Raw genomic sequence first — 19,781 nt, forward strand, 5'->3', positions numbered from 1 at the left:
GCGTCCCTCTTCTTAATGCTTCCTCCCCAACACGCCACCACAAAGAAGAGGGCGCTCTCCACAACTGACCTATAGAACATCTTCAGCATCTCACTACAGACATTGAATGACGCCAACCTTCTTAGGAAGTACAGTCGACTCTGTGCCTTCCTGCACAAGGCATCTGTGTTGGCAGTCCAGTCTAGCTTCTCGTCTAACTGTACTCCCAGATACTTGTAGGTCTTAACCTGCTCCACACATTCTCCATTAATGATCACTGGCTCCATATGAGGCCTAGATCTCCTAAAGTCCACCACCATCTCCTTGGTCTTGGTGATATTGAGACGCAGGTAGTTTGAGTTGCACCATATCACAAAGTCCTGTATCAGTTTCCTATACTCCTCCTCCTCTTTAGCAGCACACACAGATTGCCGGGGGAACTCAGCAGGTCTGGCAACATCTATGGAAAAGAGCAAACAGCATATGTTTTAGGCTAAGACCCTTCTTGAGGACTTCTGACCTCTCCTTACCCCCACAATGCCTTTTGTGTTGATGAATCTCTCGACATCCTTCTTAAATACATGCAGTGCTTTGGCTGCTGCACCTTACTGATCTAGAATTCCACAGAGTGAATTAACTTCTCAGTCTTACATGTCTCATTCCATATCCTCATATTTCTTTCTAGGCCAACAGAAAATTTGGCAACACACACAAAATGCTGGAGGACCTCAGCAGGTCAGGCAGCATCTATGGAAAGGAATAAACAGCTGACGTTTTGGGCCGAAACTCTTCATCAGGATTAGCAAACGTATCATTTGCCTTGCGAACCGCTTGCTGCATCAACATGTTTGCATTGAACGACAACTCCCGTCGAACATCACCATTTCCCAACTTGTTATTACTTACAACTTATGTACAGCTTCGGTAGTAAGTGCACCCCAGAGCTAGATTTTCCATGGCGTGAATCACATTAGCTTTGAAAAATGCAAAGCTAGTCAGGTATACATCTTGTGCAAATGTGTCATTTTCAAAAGTGACTGTTGACTTGATTAGCTGTTGTCTATAAACAGTAGCCCTTCTAAATCATTCTCTGTAGTGATCCAACAAACGTAGAATGATTTCTAATTCATCAAAGAATCATATATTATAAATTGAACTGCCGTTTACAATTTCGTTTGGTTTACTTAGAAAATACATTCAAATGACAAGACATACAATGCCGTCTGCCTTTCTAATAACACAAGCAACCACACTCTGTGACCTAACAGCTGAATAGATATCAAGTAGAGATTTTTAATACAAAACTCAAATTGCATCTCATTCAAGTCTCCCTCTGCCAGAAACAAGAATGTCGAACTCAATCATCGATAATTCAGCCTTGAAGAGAGTGCAAATTCTCTTCACTTTTTTCATGAAATGGAAAATCATTCAGAATAAGGGGTCTGTGGAATGAATGGGAATGCTTTTCTGAAAGGTTTTAAGAGAAGAAATTGCAGTCCAATGAAAACTTTCAATTGAAAAAGAATATAGCACTTTATTGGGAACTGCCCTTCTATAATACATGGAAGAGTAGAATATAGGATTTCACCAGGGGTGAATCAGTCTGCTGCTCTCTTCTCAGGATACATCCATTATCAACATCAGAGCTAACTGGTGCACAGAACCACAAATATGTAGTGCCATACGATATAGGAGAAGAATTAGGCCTTTTGGCCCATTGAGTTTTCTCTACTATTCTATCATGTCTGATTTATTATCCCTTTCAACCCCTTTCTCCTGGCTTCTCTATGTATCCTTTCACTTGCTTACTAATCAAGACTCTATCAACCTCCATTTTAAATATATCCAATGACTTGGCCACCACAGCTGTCTATGGCAATGAATTCCACAGATATAGATTTTGAATGATAATAAACAAAAGAGATTCTGCAGGTGCTAGAGCTCCAGAGCAACGCGCACAAAATGCTGGAGGAGCTCAGCAGGTTTGGCGGCCTCCATGGAACGGAATAAATCATTGACATTTTGGAAAGCCTTCATCAGGATTGGAGAGAAAGGGTAAAGAAACCAGAATTTGAATAATAATAATAATAATAATAATAATAATAATAATAATAATAATGCTATTTTATTCTTATTCCTTCTCTTCAGTTCTAAGACCATTTAAATTCAGATGGCCTTCCATTTCAACTACAGTAAATTCTGGTTAATTGGGACACATCAGGATCATTTTGGCTCAATTAAGTAGCTGCCCCAATTAGCCAAAATTTAATGGAAATAGCTAAAAAGGTATAAAAGTACAAGCTACTGTTTAACTGATTAACAAATGTATTTAATTGAAATACAGAACAAATTAGATATTCGTTTCTAATAGCTATTCATGTACACTGCTGTGTTCTTTTGATTGTAAATGAACAAGATCAGTGCCGGCACCTAGTGCAGATAATGGAGTGCCTTCATACAAAGCTTTGACGATTGCATCCTCTAAACTTTCATTATCATTATAACATTCAAGATGATTGTTGACACGTACAACTTTTTTGTAGTCTCTGTTGTGTTGTGTTATTCTAAATTGTTTTATTTTCACTCATGGCCACCTCTGGCATCTCCAAGCCTGAATGCTTGAAATTGCGGAGAGCAAAGCTGTTCAGAATTGTCTTACTGCTTATTTCACTCCAACTGTCAGAGACAGAAGTTATTGTTATAAGCTCCTTCTTTAGTAAAGCTAAAGCAATTAATTCAACTTTGAAAGATATAAACATGAACTTCGGACTGGATAAATGCAGAACATTAAACATAAGGGTGCAATAGAGCTAATGGAATACAAAACAGAGCAGCAGGATACAACACAACCGATCGATGAATATGTAATATATCTATCAATAAAGGAAAATAGATCATAGTGTGATAAAGGGAAAACTTTGACAGAATTTAATTTAAGGCTTAAGAAAATCTGCCAAACAGAGCCCAACAGTAAAAATATAACAAAGGCAATAAACACTTTTGCTCTACCTATCCTTTTAACGTATCCTTTTAGCATAATTTCTTGGTCGGAAACCAATCTGGAAAATTTACCAAAGAAAAATAAGAACCGAAATGACAAATTTCAGAAAACATTATGTACATTTGAATGCGCTTAGATTGACACTAACTAGGACAAAAGGGGGAAGCGGAATAACAGGCTTTAAAAATCTACACTGCAATCAGATAAAACTTCTAAGGATATATTTTCATCAATGGCAACGGGATTCAGCATGCAATGAAAGCTTACGCAATCCCGATAAGAAATACACACCACTAAATGTAAATGAGAGCACAACACAGAAAAATGAAGAAATTATTGCTATTGAAGAAAAAGTTAACCAATGGAAGAGCATGTCCCTCCATGGAAGATATCCCCATGATCTGCGTAGTCTAGATGTCAACAAGGAAGCATCGACCACCTGGCTCAATGTTGAAGACCTTTTCCCAGAAACAGAAGGGTTCCTTGTGACAATACAGGACCAGGTGGTTAACACAAAAAAAGACCAAAAAATTCAGGATGATAAATGTAGAAAATGCCGAGAAAAACCAAAAACACCTTATTGGACCCTATAGCAGTTTAACACAATTTGATTACTTAAACAGGTACAATCAAGTGGCAAGCATCATTCACCAAAATCTTATTTTAAAATACAAAATCTCATAAAATAAATCATGCCTTACTATAAATACAAGCCTGATCCAGTTTTGGAGTTGGAATCCCACAAGTGATATTACAACCAATCCATTATTACAGTTTGCATATCCATAATTATCATCTGGATATAATATTACAGGATAAACAAGCAAGGACAATTTACTTAATAGATATAGTCATTCCAAACACACACAACTTACAGAAATAAATAAATGAAAAACACTGAAAATATGCTGAATTAAAAGAGGAAACGGAAAGACTTTGGAACATGAACAAGCTATACATTGTCCCAATAGTAATATCTACAACCTGTATCATCCCAAAGGCACTATACAATAGCATTAAACAATTAGGGCTACACAACAACATCTATGTAAATCTTCAGAAAGCCACAATACTAAACACCATTAGCATAGTCCAAAAGTTCCTAGCAATTGAGAAATGAGTGTGCTTGGCTATGTCCGTACCTCAGGTTTTACCAGCTTGAGCTGAGAAAAATAAATTAATTAATATAAAATAAATAGTTAATTACATATACCTTTCATTCATTAAGATGCAGGCTCAAAGTGCTTCACATAGATTGTAAAGGTAAATCAATATATTCATAAAGATTTGAGACAAAATTAAAAATAATAAGTAACAACAAACATTATATAAAAAATGTAAATGTAAATATAATCAACTTCAACAGGCATTAAGTAGTCCTGTAAGTAAGCCACATTTAAAAAGTAAGTTTTTAGAAGTGTTTTGAACGTTCCACAGTACTGGCCTGGCGTATCTCAGTCGGTAGAGCATTCCAGACTTTTGGTACATGTAAGAGCAAAAGGCTGCATCACCAGTTCTCATATGTTTGGCTCTAGGATCACTAAGCAAATCAGTAGTTGTGACTCTAAGATTACGGGGAGGGGTGTAACGGGATAGGCACCCCGATACATATTGAGGAGCTGGATTATTCAGAGCCATATATACATTGAAGTGTATTTTGAAATTGATCCTAAAGGACACAGTGTAACAGTGCCAAAACTAGTAAAGTGTGATTTTGAACACAATCCTGTGTAACTGGAGCTATTTAAAAACTGCTCACAGCCACACAAGTGCACGTGACTGACGCTATTTAGAAACTGTTCTGCAGCAGTCTCTTGTCTCAAATAGACAGTATAGTGTCCCAAATGATCCCAGCTGTTTTCTTGATTAGTTTTTATTCTTTAAGCGTTGTCCAAACTAAGCAGCTGCCCCAATAAACCCAATGGCCCAATTAATCAGGATCCATTAAATTTTCCAAAGAGCTGAACACATTTGTCCTTCAGCTCTGTTTGGTTTTCACGTCTCCATCACTATCACAATGATTAATCCTGTCATCAATCCGCTACCACCATGCAATTCAATGCAGACCTATAAGTCTCTTATTGAGCATTACAACTAAGTGAGATTGAACAGGATAAGTAGACTCCCACATCAAGCAGGATACTGGGTGAATTGATCATAACATTCTCTGCATCTTTTATTGTTTTAGAAACTTTGAGAGACTCATCTGTCCTGCAGGTAAAGTAAGCACACCAGCAATAGCTGGTGCTCATGTAGCACCAATAAGTTAGTAGTTGATTCCTGGTGCAGTTTCAGTGTAATTAAGTTTGATAACTAAGTGTAACTCAGCCAGCTCCCCCACGGACACATGCCTTCCCATCATCGAGAACATCTTCAAAAGTCAATGCCTCAAGAAGGTGACTTCTGTCTTTAAGGACCTTCATCACCCAGGATTTGCCCTCTTCTCAGTACTTCCATCAGGGAGGAGGTACAGGAGCATAAGAATACACTCGATGTTTTAGGAACTGTATTTTCCCTTCTGGTATGAGATTTCTGAAGAATCCATGAATCTTTGAACACTACCTCACCATTGTGTTCACATTTTGAAATACTTATATTTTATATTGTGGTGAACTACATATAACTGTCTGGACACGCCCCCCCCCCCCCCCGCTGACTGCTCCTGTGGCTCCTCCCACAGACCCCCCGCTGACTGCTCCTGTGGCTCCTCCCACAGACCCCCTGCTGACTGCTCCTGTGGCTCCTCCCACTGACCCCCCCCCGCTGACTGCTCCTGTGGCTCCTCCCACAGACCCCCTGCTGACTGCTCCTGTGGTTCCTCCCACAGACCCCTGTGGCTCCTCCCACAGACCCCTGCTGACTGCTCCTGTGGCTCCTCCCACAGACCCCCTGCTGACTGCTCCTGTGGCTCCTCCCACTGACCCCTGCTGACTGCTCCTGTGGCTCCTCCCACAGACCCCCTGCTGACTGCTCCTGTGGCTCCTCCCACAGACCCCTGTATAAAGGCGGTTGGAGGCACTGCTCCTCCCTCAGTCTCCAGGATGTTGTGTGGTGGTCTCTTACAGCTAATCGTGGTCTCTTGCAGCTAATAAAAGCCTATCGTTTGCCTCCCGTCTCCAAGAGTTATTGATGGTGCATCATATATACATATATTTCTTATTGCTTAATACCACTGGACGGCAATTCAGTATTTGAGAAGGGAAGGGTGGAATAGGCCCTGAAATCATGGTTTTTCAGGGGAATTTCTTGTTTCCTCTGCCCTATTGAGTTGATCAGGGTTGTGTGGTTGTTGGGGTAGTGTTGCTCAAAGGGATGAAAGGGGCTACTCCTTTTTGTACTGTTAAATAAATAGATATTTTACCTTTCACCCTTAACCTATGACCTTTATTTCTAGTCTCACCCAACTTCAGTGGGAATGATCTGCTTGAATTTACCCCATCTATACCCTCATAAACTCCATCTCTCTCTGTTTAGACCTGCCAGGGATGTACTGCATTTTCTGAGTTATAGTAGACCTGCCTGGTTCAATCAAACCCTTTGTGTTAACAAATACAAATTCTTCACTTAGTAATCTTTTTAGATCAATGAAAGTGCATTAAGGTCCATACTTTTAAGACAGTAAATTCTGTCGATAGGGAAGATGGCAGGGTTACAGAAGCTGTTATTCAGAAAGCGATTCCCTGCACTTGTAAAGAATATCGACGTCCATTTCTGAACAAAATGGATAGTTGTTTATTTCAGCAACAGATTGCTTTAATTACTTGCAGCTCTGAGCTTTGTGATCCAGATGGCCGGTGATGAGATTTATGTGATTACGGCTAAAGAAAGGTGATCAACATAAACGTGGTGAAATTCTGACCTGAGGTTGTGTAAAAGCTAATGTATCTGTATTGCCACAGTAACTAAACAGCTTGGTGTTATGGGCAATTTTGTACATTTGAAGTCAATCCAACAGCTCACAGCAATCTTTTACTGCTGTTTAAATATTCACCGAGGATTTGCCGGACTGTCATTTCCATGAGGATTGCACTGGTACAAGAAGACAGCTCATCACCATATTAAGGGCAGATAAGAGTGAGCAACAATGCCAGTCATGTCAGCAATGGTCACTGCACATCCCATGAACAAGTTACACTCGGTTGCAAGATGATTTGAGGTGTTGAAGGTGAACTTGCTTTCTGAGCTGCTTAGCTGCAGGGGAGTGAAGATTTTGGGGTGCAGAGATGACAGTCCTCTGGGCAATATGTGGTGACAAATACAACATGTACTTTGATAACAGTTCTACTTTGACTTCTGAAATAGTCTCTCACTGGACTCACAAGCAAAATGCAGCCAATTGGAGCAAGATACCCAAGGGCGACTGACAGCCTAATCTATTTATTATTGAGATACAGTGTGGAATAGGCCCTTCGGTCCTACAAGCCGTACTGCCCAGCAAACCCCTGATTTAACCCCTGCCTAATCACAGGACAACTTACAATGACCAGTTAGCCTACAATTGGTACATCTTTAGACTGTGGGAGGAAACTGCAGCACCCAGAGGAAACAAGGGTAGAATGTACAAACTCCTCAGAGGGAGCGGCGGGAATTGAACCCCATTCACTGGTACTGTAAAGCATTGTGCTAATCGCCACACTAACATGCCACCCTGTATAAATGTGTCACAAAGGAAGCATCTTGAAGAAAATAGAAACAGAAGCCTTTCATACTTTCTTAAAGCATAGAAGGAACAGTTTGACATCAAGTTTATGTCAGCTCCCACTGCAATCTCATTAATCCCACCCTCCTCTTGTTTTTCCTTTAACTTAATTTCTCATACTTAAAATGGTTGATGGGCAGGAATACTGTGGTGAGTGACACAATATTACAGGTTGAGAACTCTGGTGGATGCCCAGTTACCCACCTTCAACCTTGTTTATCAATGATTGACGGAATAATGAAACGTATATACATGTTGGCTCGTGACAAGAGAAGCAGTACTGACTGGCGGACAAACTGCAAAGGAACACGTACAGATTAATTGTGGAGCAAATCAATGGCAGAAAGTTAACACAACACAGAATCAGGATTACTATCACTGACTTATGTCATAGCATGATGGCCCGCACTCAGCAATTCAGGAACACCTTTTTCCCCTCTGCCATCAGATTTCTGAATGGACGTTGAGCCTATGAACACTACCTCACTACTTTTTTCTCTCTTTTTGCACTATTTATTTAATTTAACATTATTAATATGTATTGCAATGTACTGTTGCTGCATAACAACACATTTCATGACATAGGCCAGAGATATTAAACCTGATTCTGATCCTGATTTGGATGTTTGTTGTTTTATTGAAGCAGTACAGTATAATACATACTAATAAAAAGTACTATAAGTTACAATAATAAATAGATAAACAGACAGACAAATAAATAAATAAATGTAGGTGTATGTCACCGATCCTGCTTAGAAATATTGGTAAAAATTCCAGTGTTTGCCAGCTACAACATTACAACTCTCTTTTTTCTGGGCTGGTGGATCATTAATAGCAGGAACTGAACAATGCACTGGGTATGTATCTTTTGAAAAATGCCAAAAAAATCCATTTTAAGTAGATATTGAAATTGCCCAGAGCTTTTTTATTTATTAATTTACAGGATGTGGGCGTCACCAGCTAAGCCAACATTTATTGCCCATCCCTAGTTGCCCTTGAGAAGGTGGTGACGAGCTGCCTTCTTGAACCGCTGCAGTCCCTGAGCTGTAGGTACACCCACAGTGCTGTTAGGGATGGAATTCCATGATTTTGACCCAGCGACAATGCAGGAATGGCGATATGCTTCCAAGTCAGGATGCTGAGTGATTTGAGGGGGATCTGCAAGTGTGCCCAGGTATCGACTGTTCTTGTCCTTCTCGGTGGTGGTGGTCGTGGGTCTGGAAGGTGCTGCCGTAGGAACTTTGGTGTGTTGTTGCTGTGCATCTTGTAGACAGTACACACTGCTGCTACTGCTCATCGACGGTGGAGGGATTGGATGCTTGTGGAAGGGGTACCAATCAAGTGGGATGCCTTGTATTAGATGGTGTCAAGCTTCTTAAGCATTGATGGAGCTGCACTCAACCAGGCGAGTGGCGAGTATTCCATTACACCCCTGGCCTGAGCCTTGTAGATGCTGGACAGGCTTTGGGGAGGTCAGGCCACAGGATTCCTAGCCTAAGAATCTACTATTCTCCTGTCACTATCTCCTATCTCCACCCCTGCTCCCCTCCCCTTCCTGGCACTAAGTCCCTGTTATTTGCACCCCTCCTCAGTCCACTAATAGCCTCAGACATTTTTCTCAGCACTCCCCGTCTCTTCATTTTACCAGCCGTCTTATCTCTCCACTGTCTGTTCTGACGCAGGGCTTCAACCCAATTCCATTCCCCCCATAGAATGCTGCTCTACCTGCTGAGTACGTCCAGCAGATTGTGTGTTACTCCACATCTGCAGTCTCTCGTGTGTTCACAATTCACAGTTTGTTTACTGTATTTATTACAGTTAACATCTCAGAGAAGGACAACTTATCTGCACAACAAAGTCCATCGAGCGACAAATAAGATAACAGGCCAGTTGTCATTTTATGCTGGTACGGTTTTCCAAAATAATCAATAATTGTAACATTTTGGAACCAGGAGATCTATGTGCTTTATTTAAACCTAATAATTCTGTCGGGATCATCCAAAAGATAAAATCTGCTCCAATGATGCAGTCTTCTGTTGAATACTTGCCTATATTATGTGGCATAGTCCCAAGGTGAGTTTTGAAAACATATAGGCATATGTATGAAAAAAAATGGAGGGTTATGTGAATGAAAAGTTTATATTGGTCTTGGAGAGGGTTAAAAGTTTGGCTCAACATGTGGGCCAAAGAGCCTGTACTGTGCTGTGGTGTTCTGCGTTCTATGTTTGAACGATCTAAATCCGAGGGAAGAATACTTCCACCCCTCAATATAGAGTCAGGATAAGACCCATCGTAAACTGGGGCAACCGCTTCATCGAGCATCTCTGTACCATCCACCACAAGCAGGACTCCTGGTGGCCAAACATTTTAAATTATTATTTCCACTTCCATTCCGGTGTGTCGATCCATGGCCTCCTCCTCTTTTGCCATAATGAGGCCACTCTCAGGGTGGAGGAGTAACACTTTATATTCTGTCTGATGGTATGAATACCGATTTCTTCGTCCTGTCTCCTGACCCTCATTCCTCTGTTCCCCACTCTGACCTTTTACTTCCTTTCACCTGCCTATTACTTTCTCCTGGGTCCCTGCTCCTTCCCTTTCTCCTATGGTCCACTCTTCTCTCCTATCAGATTCTTTCTTCTCCAGCCCTTGACCTTTCCCACCCACCTGGTTTCACCTATCACCTTCCAGCCAGCCTCTTCCCCCTCCCCACTACCTTTTACTTCAGATAATTCCCCCTCTCCCTCTCAGTCCTGAAGATGGGTCTCAGCCCAAAACATCGACTGTTTGCTCTTTTCCATAGTTGCTGCCTGATCTGCAGCATTTTGTGTGAGTTGCTTTGGATTTCCAGTATCTGCAGAATTTCTTGTGTTTGAGAGAACAAAGAGGTAGGCCGTCTGAAAACAAAGGGAAATCTAATAGACAGGCTTGCTCATCAGAATTTCACATTTGGCTGCTCAAGCACCTGCTACCATCTCATGATGTGTAATTACAATTAGTAGGAAGCTCTTTTTCTAAGATTGACATGTTATTGATGCCAAGCTTAATTTTTATCTAGGTTCAGTGGTGAAGGATTCTGTGAATAAAGGAATGGCCTTGGGGCCATTCTGCTCTATTGTTACAGGACTGCATTCCTCTTCACAAACGCTGTCCACCCCCTCCTCTTTTCATCCTCCAGACAAGATAATGGAGCATTCTTTTAAATCGGTTTGTGATGTGGGTGAATCATCTGTTTAGATATGGATATTTATTGAAAGAGCGGTAAACTTTAATATCTGCATTATTTTGCTGCTCCAATGTAGAACAGGGACTGTTTGTTTGCAAAAACCTCGTAAAACACCCCATTTCTTGAAGCAGAGTAAGATAGATTTTCAGCAAAAAGCACAAAAAGGAATTAATGTTGAAATGCTCCAATACACTGATAGAGGACATCATCAACTCAGTTATTTTTCCTGAAAAGTATAGTTCCATGGTCTATAGTTTCAGAGAAAAAACTGAGGCAATTGCTGAGGAAAATATATTAGTCAATATAATCTCATACCTCGATACAACTTTACATATTATTTACCAGCCATTACTGCTCTATGGGATTTGCCAGACTGAATGTTTCTAACTAAACTCATGAGGGTGTTTGAAAAGGCAATTGGGTAGCAATGAATATATATAGACATTCCCTTATGTGTCAAAGGAAAAATGCTGCAAGTGCTGGAAATCCTAAATAAAAACAGTAAAAGCTGTTTTCAGGCATATTCAGCAGGTCAGGCGGCATCTGCTGAGAGGAAAACAGCAAGCATTTCACGTTGATGACCGTTCATCAGAACTGGGTAACTTTAGAGATAAACAGAACTTTAAATGTGGAGAACGTGCAGAGGAACAGAGGGGAGAAAGAAGCACGGTGATGAAATGGAAGTCACGAGTAGCTGAATTCTCAAGGTGGTGAAAGAGAATGCTAACAGGACAAGCATTGAAATGAAAGGTTAATTTGTAAATGGGAAAACAAGAATCAACCTCTGCAATGTTGAACTCAGATCAGGTGTTTTGCCTCAGACCTATTTGCAAGAGTATAGGTCAGAGGTCAGAGATGAAGAGCAGTGAAAAATTGTAAGTGACAAGTAAACCAATCTCGGGCTCAGGTAATTCACAATGTAGTAACCTAACCTAAGCTTCTACCCCACAACATAGAGGAGACCACCTCATGAGCAAGAAACTTACTAAACTGAAAGCATAACCTATGGCCACATTAAGAGTCAAAGAAAAGAATGTCATAGGAGCCATAGAGTTATAGAGCACTATAGCACAAAAATAGGCCCTTCAGCCAATTTAGTTTGAACCAGATTATTATTCTGCCTAATCCTATAGACCAGCACCTGGAAAATAGCTCTCCATACCCCACCTATCCAAATTTCTCTTAAATATTGAAAACGAACCCGTATCCATCACTTTGACTGGCAGCCCGTGCCAACTCTCTTCACCCTCTGAGTGAAGCTCCCCCTCCTGTTCCCCTTAAGCATTTCACCTTTTCTTCTTAACCTATGACCTCTAAATCTAGTTTCATTCATGCTCAGAGGAAAAAACCTGCTTGCATTTATCCTATCTATACCCCTGATAATTTTGTATACCACTATCAAATCTCCCCTCATTCTCCTAGACTCCAGGGAATAAAGTCCTAGCCTATTCAACCTTTCCCTACAACTCAGGTCCTCAAGTGCTGGCAACATCCTTAAAATTTTCTCTATAATATTTGAATCTTATTTGAATCTTTCTTGTAGGTAGATGGCCGGAATAGCATACAATACTCTAATATTGAATTATATGTCAAGAGTGAAAAAGGATCTAGTGTTTTTCCAGTGCAAACGATGAATAAGCTCTCCTTGGGCTTCCAGCCGGGTACAAGCATCCGTTTTGACCAATGTTTCAATGACGAACTCTGCCATCTTCATCAGGGGTGATTCCTACCCAGGCATCATCCCTGATGAAGCTGACAGCAGCTTGTCATCCAAATGTTGGTTAAAATCAATATTTTACCTGCTGGAAGCCCAAGAAGAGTTAAGAGAGTTATATGTCAACAGTGTTCATATTAACAAACACGGCTTATTTAATTATCTGCCATGTAATTAAAGTGTTATCCCCCTGGAGTGTTGTACAATGAGAGTAATTTTGTACCTTATAGATGAAAATAAAAATGAATAAAACCTGTTGATCCCCACCTGTCTTTTCTGGTGACCTCTTCGTTGGCACATCAGTATAAAGTGAGTGCTGAGACACCAGGGAGGTACTGACAGAATGTTGTGGACGACGAGGTCTTTTGGATCTGTCGATATAAACCAGCTTCTCCCTGACCTCTCGATGGATGTAAAAATCCACATTGTTTCAGAAAGACCAGGGTAGTTCTATTATTTGGCTAATTTATCCCTCAACCGATTTTACCAAGGCTGGTTATTTTCCCACTTTCATGTTGCTGTGCGTAGGATCAGGCAGAACCACGTGTATGTAAGGGGTGTTCGTACACTGAGGTTGTGAGGCTGGTGACAGACAGAAGCTTACCTGTATATATCAGCCAAATCTGACCTCCCTCTCCTTCTCCCCTGTCTACCCAACATGCTGACACCGAGTATCAAGTCCAGCCCCCCTCATCATTAATCCAGTCTGTGTAGTAATCTTTCTATTAAACAAATATTCATTCCTTTTTATATTTGCATTTATATTGCATGCTAAGTTGAAGTAATTGAGTAAGGTATGGTTCCACATCAAGTTCATACGTTAAACAAAACTGAATTCATTATCATTTTAGTGGATATGATATCACTTATCTTTAATATTTTATGCAATTTTATGCATCAATCCTTTTGCATTAGCTTTCATTAAAATATGGCTATTTATGAAATGCTATATAACTATCTTCACTGTGGCAAGTGTGTTGTGTGCGTTGGCTATAATAAAACAGCTTCACTATACATATTTGTTTTGGAGTAACTGAAGATTTTGATTTGAGTAGCACCTGTTCAACAAATTGATAGGCACTTGTCAATCAAATTGATGGACATCTTGGTTTTGCTCCCACAAATTTAATAATCGCTCACAGCCGAAACCAACTTAATCTCATACTCTTAAATTAAAGCTCGTTTTCAGCGGATAACCAATTCATTCATCACCTTTGCTCCTGGCTAGACTTTAAACATAGCCTTAGGATGAAGAATACAAGTACCCCGATATTATCTGGTGGCAGCACCGAAGTACACAAGTGCATTGTGGGACCTTTTACTCTTGAGCCTGAACTATAATGTAAGGAAAGTTTGGAGGATGAGCGGTTGGAACAAATTCTACACTAATCTGAGACACGTGGAATGCCAGTGGACACCATGGTAGCGTAGCAGTTTGTGCGATGCGATTACAGCTCAAAATGTTCCAGAGCTCAGGGTTCAATTCCAGCTCCATCTGTAAGGAGTTTGTACATCCTCCTCGAGATCTACGTGGGTTTCTTCTGGGTTCTCCTGCTTTCTTCCACAGTCTAAAGATGTGCAGGTTAGTAGATTAATTGGTCATTGTAAATTGCCCTGTGATTAGGCTAGTGTTAAGTAGGTGGGCTGCTGGGCGGTGTGGCTCGTTGGGCCAGAAGGGCCTGTTCTACACTGTATTTTTACACTAAAATTAAAATAAAGCTTATGTTTATCATCTCATCTCTGTATTAACTTGATTCCTTAATTTAACCCAAAGCATCATCAATTCCCCTCCTCTGACACTCATCCAAACAGCCCATTTCCATTCACCTTCTGCCTGCACTCACTCATTTAGCATATCAATCATTGATGTGGGAGCAGAATTCAGCCGGTTGGCCTATCAAGACTGTTCTGCCATTTCATCATGGCTGAACTACCTCTCTTTATCACCTTCCTGGTTCTTCCCCTCACCGTGCACCCTGCACTAAGCTGGCCTTCAAGGGCTCTCATGTGATTTTATGGTATATTGTCCCTTCTTCAGTACAGAGGGTAATTTATGGAGTTCCTCGACACTGCAAAGTCTGGCTGCAATGGGGCAGGTGGCTATTGGCTGTATTATTATTGCAAGGACACATTGCCTCAGACATGTCTGTAGTACGATCGTGTTACTGTATGTTGTTGCCTCCACTTTACAATGCATTTCCCTTTCAAGAGCACCATGCATACTTCTCTTGTGGTCAGCTTATATAGTCAGTCGCAAAGTCGTAAAGGAACACCATGGTGGGTCTGTTTCATAACCAGCAATGCGCTGTTAATGTGAGGCTGGAGCTTAGACACAGCAATGAGTTTGGAGACTGTTCCATTCCTCTTTCATTTAAATCTCACTCACGTACTGTGGAAACCTGCTGTCCTTGACCTGCTATCGTTTATTATTGACATTTGATGCTAAGTGTTTTCCCTCTGGTTTCCTCCCACATCCCAAAGACATACAGTTAAAATTAGGGTTATTAAGTTGTGAGCATGCTATTTGGTGACAGAAGCGTGGCGATGATTGTGGCTGCCCCCAGCACAACTCTCGCTGATTTGATTTGACACAAATGATGCATTTCACTGTATGTTTTGATGTCCACGTGAAAACACAGCTAATCTTTAAAAACTCTTTTATTTGCAAACTGCATTGAACCAACAACCCACCTTTACAATGCATCAACTACAGGAGCTTACAGCTAGTGTCATCCTCGACCATTTAAGGGCTAAAATACCTCATCCTTTTATCAGCATGTTCATGATTCAACTTTATCTATTCATAGTTTCATTGTAAACTTGTTTAATCAACAGCTCTGTGCTCAGCAATGTGAATAGTCATTTAATTACATGGAGACTAGTATACCATGTGAAATGGTTTCTGAGGCCCATCCATCTTATAAATAAATTAATATGTCCTTTATTTTTCTCCAAAGAAGCAAGTTGGATTCAGAGACAGGAGGAGGTAGTGTAATTGCTTGAGGAGATCATGACCAATCTGTGTTTTCACTCCATATACCTACCTTGCTCCATATCCTCTGTTATTGGCTCGATTAACAAAATCTATCAAACCAGAGCTTAATATTAACAATTAACAAATGTCAATTGCAGCAGCATTTCAAATTTTACACAGAGACCCACCCACACACATGGTCTTGAAGGATATCAGGTAATACGGGAGGATAGGTAGGAAGCTAAAGGAAGGGGGTAGCCCTCTTAATTAAAGATGAGATCAGGGCAATAGAGAGGCTCGATATAAGGTCTTAGGAGCAGAATGTTGAATCCATCTGGGTAGAGATTAGGAATAGTAAAGGGAAAAAAATCACCGGTGGGAGTTGCCTATCGGCCACCAAGTAATAACCTTACAGTGGCACAGGCAATAAACAGAAATATTGGAGACATGTAAGAATGGAACAGCAGTTATCACAGGGGACTTTAACACACATAAATTGGGTGGGTCAAGTTGGTCAAGGCAGTCTTGAGGAGGACTTCATAGAATGCATCCATGATGGTTTTCTTGAGGGGATGTGCTGTCTTAGAACTGGTCCTGTGCAATGAGACAGGTAAAATTAATGGTTTTGTAATTAGGGATCCACCTGGAAAGAGTGATCACAGTATGACTGAATTTCTCATACAAATGGAGGGTGCAATAGTTCGATCTAAAACCAGTGTATAATGCCTAAACAATGGGATGAGGAGGATTTGGTTAGTGTAGACTGAGAACACAAACTCAATGGAGGGATGGTTGAGGAACAGTGAAAGACTTTCAAAGAGATTTTTCACAAGAATTTGTTCCAGTTAAAAGCAAGGACAGTAAGGGTGGGGAGAGACAGCCTTAGATAACTAAGGAAATAAAAGAAGGCATCAAACTAAAAGCTCTTGCATACAAAGTCACCAAGAGTAGTGTGAAACTGGAAGATTGGGAAAACGTTAAAAAGCAACAAGAAACCACTAAGCAACCAACAAAGAAAGGGAACCTAAATTATGAAAATAAACTAGTACAAAATATAAAAACCAATAATAAAAGTTTTTATAGTTATATAAAGTGGAAAAGGGTGGCTAAAGTGAATGTAGGTCCCTCGGAGATTGAGAAGGGGGAATTGATATTCAGTAATGAAGAAGTGGCAGAGGCTTTGAATGACTATTTTGTGTCGATCTTCACAGTGGAGGACACGTCTAACATGGATGTGATGGGAGGTGAGGTCCTCGATGCTATAGCTGTCACTAAGGAGGTAGTGCTGAGCAAACGTGTGGGCCTGAAGGTAGATAAATCCCCCAGCCCTGATAGAATGCATCACAAGACCCTGAAAGAAATGGCAGAAGTTATAATAGAGGCTTTAGTGATAATTTACCAAAATTCTCTGGGCTCTGGGCAGGTCCCAGCGGATTGGAAGATGGCGAATGTCACCGCCACGGCATTCCTTCTCTACCACTTGTTCCATACCCGTCCCGCGGCGCTCCACTCTTGCCATTTCCAACATTGTTTGCTCCTGCCAGATTTAGTCTCTCTCCAATCCATTTTAAAATTATGTATTGCATTGTATTGCTGCCACTGAGCAACACATTTTTTGACATATGCCAGTGATATTAAACCTGATTCTGATTTTGAAAGACTACACAGACTGAAGTTGTAATCCCTGGAATTTAGAAGATCAAGGAGAAACTTAACTGAAGGTTTCAAAATATTAAGGAAAGATGATAGAGTGGATAAAAGGAAATTTCCACACCTTAGGGATCTAGACATAATTTAAATATTGAGCCAGAACTTGTAAAGAAACACCTCTCCATGTACTCTCAAGCAAAGAATAAATAGTGAGTTAGTGTACACGGGTTCATCGTCCATTCAGAGATCTGATAGAGGAGGGAAAGAAGCTGCTCCTTCAAAAACAAGAGAAAGTCTGCAGATGCTGGAAATCAAAGCAACCCACACAAAATGCTGAAGGAACTCAGCAGGCCTGGCAGCATCTATGGAAAAGAGTACAGTCAATGTTTCAGGCCGAGACCCTTCAACAGGACTTGAGAAAATAAGATGAGGAGTCTAGAGTGACAAGATGGCCTGGGGTGGGGGGGGGGGGAGGAGTTGGGAAGAAACACATGATGATCGGTGAAACCAGGAGGAGAAAGGGGAGAAGTAAAGAGCTGTGAAGTTTATTGTTGAAAGAGATACAGGGCTGGAGAAGGGAGAGGACAGAAGGCCATGAAAGAAAGAAAAGGCAGAGGAGCACCAGAGGGAGGTGATAGGGTACGAGAGGGAAATGGTAATTGGGAATGGAGAAGGAGGTGGGGGGGCATTACTGAAAGTTCAAGAAATTGATGTTCATGCCATCGTTGGAGGCTACCAGACAGAATATATTGTGTTGCTTCTCCAACCTTAATGTGGCCTCATTGCGACAGCAGAAGGAGCCATGGAATGACAGTCAGAATGGGCATGGGAAGTGGAATTAAAATGGGTGGCCACTGGGAGATCCTGCTTTAGCTGGCGGACGGAGCGTAGGTGCTCAGCGAAGCGGTCTCCCAATCTACATCGGGTATCACCAATATACAGGAGGCCACACCAGGAGCACTGGATACAGTCGATGACCCCAACAGACTCACAGGTGAAATGTCACCTCAGCTGGAAGGACTGTTTGGGGCTCTGAATGGTCGTGAATGAGGAGGTGTAGGGGCAGGTGTAGCACTTGTTCTGCTTGAAAGGATAAGTGCCAGGAGGGAGATCAGTGGGGAGGGACGAATGGACAAGGGAATTGCGTAGGTGGATCACAGCGGAAAGCAGAAAGTGGTGGGGGGAATAGAAAGATGTGCTTGGTGGTGGGATCCCTCTGGAGATGGTGGAAGTTGTGGAAAATTATGTGTTGGTCATGGAGGCTGGTGGGGTGGTAGGTGAGGACAAAAAGAACCCTATCCCTGGTGGGTCGCAGGAGGAAGGGGTGAAGGCGGACATGTGCAAAATTGAAGAGATGTGGTTGAGGGCAGCATTGGTGGTAGAGGAAGGGTAGTCTCTTTCTTTGGAGAAGGAGAACATCTCCTTAGTTCTTCAATGAAACGCCTCATCTTGAGAGCAGATGCGGCAAAGACGGAGGAATTGAGAGAAGGGGTGGTGTTTTTACAAGTAACAGAGTGGGAAGAGGTATAGTCCAGGTAGCTGTGAGAATCATCAGTAGATAAGCTGTCTCCAGAGATAGAGGCAGAGAGATCGAGAAAGGAAGGGAGGTGTCAGAAATGGACCACTCTTCTTAAGCGAATATGTCTTTTTTCCCTAATTATCCATTATTATCCTTCAGCTTTTTTCTTTGGTAGTTGGTAGGGGGTTGACTTTTATAATATAAAAAATTTCTTTTATGATGTATGACTTATCTTTAAATTTTTGATTACAGAGTGGTATACCTTTATGTGTTATGCTATAACATTTTGATCAATTTTATTACAATATATGAATGTACACAAGTTATGTTGAGATGTATCTATGTGTTGCACTCTGTAAATCTTGTTTTCTTTCCTTCTGAATAAAAATATTGTAAAAAGAAAGAAAAGAAAGAAAGAAATGGACCAGGTAAATTTGAGGGCGGGGGTAATTTGGAGGCAAAGTTGATGAAGGCGCAGAGCTCCGCAAGGGTGCAGGGAGCAGCACTGAAGCAATTGTCGACGTAGCATTGGAAAAGTTGGAGAGTGATACCAGTGTAGGTTTGGAACATTGACTGCTCCAAGTAACCGACGAGCAGGCAGGCATAGCTGGGACCCATGCAAGTGCCCATGGCTACACCTTTTGTTTGAAGGAGGTGGGAGGAGCCGAAGGAGAAATTATTAAGTGTGAAGACAAGTTCCTCAATACAGAGGAGAGTGGTGGTGGAGGGGAACTGGTTGAGTCTGGTGTCCAGAAAGAAACAGAGAGCTTTGGGTCCTTCCTGGTGGGGGTGGAGGTGTATAGGAGATGGACATCATAGTGAACCTAAGATGATGGGGGCTAAGGAACTTTACATCATTGAAAAGGTCAGAAGTATGTGAAGTGTCATGGATGTAGGTGGGAAGGGACAGGACATGGGGGGGATAAAACTGAGTTGAGGTATGTAGATACAAGTTTGGTGGGGCAGGAACAAACAGAAACAATGGGTCTACCTGGACAAGCAAGTTTTTGGATCCAGGT

This window comes from Hemitrygon akajei, chromosome 11, assembly GCF_048418815.1.
Source record: "Hemitrygon akajei chromosome 11, sHemAka1.3, whole genome shotgun sequence".
Lineage (NCBI taxonomy): Eukaryota > Metazoa > Chordata > Chondrichthyes > Myliobatiformes > Dasyatidae > Hemitrygon > Hemitrygon akajei.